Below are 5,000 nucleotides of genomic sequence, written 5' to 3' on the forward strand. Positions count from 1 at the left end.
TAATTGTCGAATGCTAGTGAAACAGGTTAGAATCATGAAATGAGATTCGTTCTAAGGAAGGGGACATGCTGTCCTATTTTTCTGATTTGAATTAGATATCACTTTCTAATTTTGGTACAAGACCAGCAGTTTCTGAGGTATGGGTAAGTCGATTACACCAACTGATGCTTATTTTGTGAATCTCGAAAGGCTGAAATGTGAAGTCGACTCCGGCGGAATATGAACTCGTAATGTAAAATCGAACGAAATGCCGCTGAACATTTTAACAGGCATGCCAACGATTCTGCCAGCACGCCACCCTGTTTAAGATAGATATTGGTCGAGAGGAAAAGGGTAGCATTCAGCTACGAAACGCCATGTATTAGAGTTTGTAAGAAGTCTTTGGCTGAATTGACCGGACGAAGATCTTGACAGAGAGTGAGAGTAGATGAGATTGCTATCATATACCTTTTATCTTTTACTTGTTTCAGTCATTAGACTGCGGCTAGGTCGGAGTATCACCTTAAAGAATTTTTACGCGACGGTTTCTTGTACAGCACTTATCTTAGTTAAAGCCTGATACCACCGCAAATGTTGCTGAGACATAAAAACACAAATATCGGTTGTCAAAATGGTTGTAGGAAGACGAACACAGGAACAAAAGGGGGCGTGCAAGCGCGCACCCACCCACACATATATGACGGGCTTCTTCTGTCTACAGAATCCACTAACAAAACTTTGGTTGAACCGAAGCTATAATAGAAAACACTTGCCTAAGATGCCATGCAGTGGGATTGAGTCTGAAACCATGTGGTTGAGAAGCAGACTTCTCACCATATAGTCACGCCTGCGTTTATAAGCTATAAGTTAGCATATATTCTTTTGTCTTTGATATGAAGAATAGCTATAGTGGACTGTATGGTTTATTGAATTAAACCGATACATTACTGGTATTTAATAAATCACTTCACAAAATATCAAAAATACAACTCTAAATTATCTGAACTCGGTATAAAGAAATTCGGAGATCTACTATTGGTAGGTTACTTTTAGTATGAAACAAATATAGTGTACTTGCTGAGGTTAACTCTACAGGATTTCAATAAAAATTATAGCCAGTACTGATTTGCTACGACGTCTAATGTAGACAACAATGCGATCGAAGATGGAAAATTAGGGTGTATATGCATATTTCAGGAATTCTTGCTCCTTCTTCAGTAACACGTTCAACCCATTAAACATCCACGAATTCATTGCTTAAATTGTTATTAAATATAGCGGTGTAACATTATTCGATATACCAATTTTATCAGTAAGACACAACATTGACTTTTAAAGCATTTAATATATTTTGTATCATAAGGCGGCGAGCTGGCAGAAACGTTAACACGCCGGGCGAAAGTCTGAGCGGTATTTCGTCTGCAGCTACGTTCTGAGTTCAAATTCCGCCGAGATCGACTGTGCCTTTCATCCTTTCGGCGTCGATAAATTAAGTACCAGTTATGTACTGGGGTCGATCTAATCGACTTAATCCATTTGCCTGTCTTTGTTTGTCCTCTCTGTGTTTAGCCCCTTGTGGGTAGTAAAGAAATAGGTATTTCGTCTGCCGTTACGTTCTGAGTTCAAATTCAGCCGAGGTCGACTTTGCCTTTCATCCTTTTCGGGGTTGATAAATTAAGTACCAGTTACACACTGGAGTTGATGTAATCGACTTGATCCCTTTGTCTGTCGTCGTTTGTCCCCTTGTGGGCAATAAAGAAATAAGAAACATTAACATGCCGGGCGAAATGCTTAGCGGTATCTCGTCTGCCGCTACGTTCTGAGTTCAAATTCCGCCGAGGTCAACTTTGCCTTTCATACTTTCGGGGTCGATTGAATAAGTACCTGTTACGCACTGGAGTCGATATAATCGACTTAATCCGTTTGTCTGTCCTTGTTTGACCTCTCTGTGTTTAGCCCCTTGTGGGTAGTAAAGAAATAGGTATTTCGTATGTCTTTACGTTCTGTGTTCAAATTACACCAAGGTCGACTTTGTCTTTCATCTTTTCGGTGTCGATCTAATCGACTGGCCGCCGCCCCAAACATTTCGGGCCATGTGCCGAGAGTAGAAAAGAATATATTTTGTAGTATATAATGGTTGCATAACGAAATACGGTGGCCCTAACAAGTCATTAACATGTACGTACCAGCTGCCAGGAATGTGTTTAATATGTAAATTTGGTATATTCAATAACGTTAGACTGGTGTATTTAGTGGTTATGTAAGCAATAAGTTTGTGGATGGTTAACAGGTTGGATGTGGTGCTGATGATAAAGGAGCAAGAACTCTTGAATTATGAATATACCTATTTTTCCATTTCGATCTTGTTGCTTATATCATACGGATGCGAAACGTCGTAACAAATCAGTGCTAGCTATAATCTCTACAGAAAATCTCTAGAGATACCTAAAATAAGCAGACATGTGAAGGAAAGATATGTATGAAAAAAAAAAAACACTACCGCCTAAACTGGGAATATCAATCGGCAATTTATCAAAACATCTAAAATTTAAGAAATCTTACAAGAAATTAATTAATATTTCAGCATTCCAATAAGAGATTTATAAATCAACTTATAGTGAATGTAAACACTGTAACTATTGAATCAATAATAAAAACCACATCCGTACAAACAGATAATCGATGGACGTAGTACAGTAAACTTTTTCAAAGTTTACATAAGATTTACTATTTGTATTAGCAGAGTGAGTTGCTCCTAAAAATCAAATACTTATTAGTTTGAGAATTAAACGTGACAACTAAGCATAAAACAATGAGTGAAGCATTTTTGAAAATAGAATGACATTGTTTCTCTGTAAACGCTCAAGGTAAGTAAAATTGCAGCGGAATATAAATAGATTTAAAGAAGTAGACGTAGTTATTTGTAATCACAAACAACAGAATTTTTTAATAAATTACCAAGGCAGGAAAACAAATGTCTTATAGTGTGAATATATGAATACTTCACAACACACAATTTACGTACAACGTTCTCATTCAGCAGCCAAACATATATATATATGTATGTACGTATGTATGTATATCGTCATATACACACATAGATATGCTTACATCATATACATACATACATACATACATACATACATACATACATACATACACACACATATTTATGCACACACACGCATATACATATGTTCATTTATAAACTCACATACATATATATAAACCTATGTGTGTGCATATATATATTATACGTATATACATACACACATATGTACGTACGTACATACATACATACATACATTCATACATTCATACATACATACATACATATCAGAGATAGTCTTCAGTTACTTTAACTGATTGCAGCTCACAGAAAGAAATGCGGAATCGTAAATAATTCCATTCATATAGATCAATTCTACTAACTTCGTACTGAGAGATGGATAATTTTTGTCTGCTCTATCCATAACATATTACATGTTATTTTTGCGTGAGCACTTGTATTTCCGTTCAAAATAGACGAAACAACTCTACATTACTTTGCGTCTAGATTTCTTTACAAAGCTCTTATCATTGCGAATTCCTGAATAATATATGTAATTTGATATGTCATTTTGTAATTTATATTAAATGATAAGAATATATTTTGGTATATAATCTCTGTTCAGAGATAGGTTTTCTAACAATTTTTTTCCTAGATTCTATGCGGTTTTCCATAGTCATGCGATTCATAAAAAATGTCAGCGTATGGCTGAACTACGTCAAGCTTTGCACTTTAATCTCTGAATTATCTTTCCGACAGTTTTTAAAGACTATTTTACATTTTTCCTTTCATTTTTCTTTTGTTATACTGCCCAACGACTTTGATATTTATGGCTAAAACAAAGAACATAGCAAATTTTCAAGTATTACCTACGTAGGAGGTTACGATCTGAAACTCCTTTAAAGCCAGTATTTCCCAGATAACAAAAACAGGACTTCAACACTCATATTAATCAACTCCTATTTATTCATTTGAGAATTTTTGTAAATAGGAATATCACACGACACCCATATAACCAAACTGTGATTAATGAGCAATGACTACTTTGTGTAAAAAAATTGATTCATTGTCCAAGCGATTACAAATAAGTGTGAGTTGGTAGATTCTGTGCATCAAAAACAAAATATTTGTGGCATTTGTTTCCATGTTTCATTAAGTCCCTTTACAATCATATCAGTTTTATTTTCCATCTATGGTGAAACAACAAAACGTGTGCGTCTGGCGGTTCACGCCGTCATCACTTAAAGTTTGAGAGTTACATCTTTACGGACGATTCTTCAGTAGAAGTAAAACGAAACATCTTCAAAAAATTATATACACACACATCTACAAAACAAACAAGCATACATTATGTACATGTCTATGGACGTATTCACACACACGCAGGCACATATGCTTGGTGGTGGTGGTGGTGGTGGTGTATATTAAAAGTAGATATTGCGATTTGGCACCGCTATAGATATGTTTTTGTTAGTGAGTACAGGTAGTTACGTGGTTTTGAGATGTTTAATATGTTTAATACATTAACTAAGAGTACTGCGACACCTGTTTATATCAGACTACCGCCTAATAATACTCTGTGAACTCATGATCAGAACTTGTCTTGACATTTGTGTGAGTGTGTATGTGTGTGCGTGTGCATTAGCGACTGAGTAAACCCATTATTACCTCGCTAACTGTCGTTGCATTCTGGTATATGAAGAAGAAACTTACTCAGGTGGTACGTTATATTATCAACAACTTCAACATGTTCGTATTTCAAGTAAGACTTTAATATAAGTAAGATATTCGAGGACAAAATTTTTGGAGTATTAGGATTATGTTTACCTGACTAATATTTGTGTAGATGAAAGCGGCAAGCTGGCAGAATCGTTATCGCGTCACGTAAAATGCTTAGAGGTATGTCGTCCGTTTTTACGTTCTGAGGTCAAATTCCACCGAGACCGACTTTGCTTTTCATCCTATCAGGATC

General features: G+C 35.8%; 1 protein-coding gene across 2 annotated transcripts in view; it reads right to left on the reverse strand.

Annotated features, from left to right (window-relative positions):
- Window positions 1–5,000, reverse strand: part of LOC115214911 (atrial natriuretic peptide receptor 1) — a 795,859-nt gene that overhangs the window by 325,908 nt on the left and 464,951 nt on the right. The window lies entirely within an intron of this gene.

The sequence above is a fragment of the Octopus sinensis genome, linkage group LG8, assembly GCF_006345805.1.
Source record: "Octopus sinensis linkage group LG8, ASM634580v1, whole genome shotgun sequence".
Taxonomy (NCBI): Eukaryota; Metazoa; Mollusca; class Cephalopoda; order Octopoda; family Octopodidae; genus Octopus; species Octopus sinensis.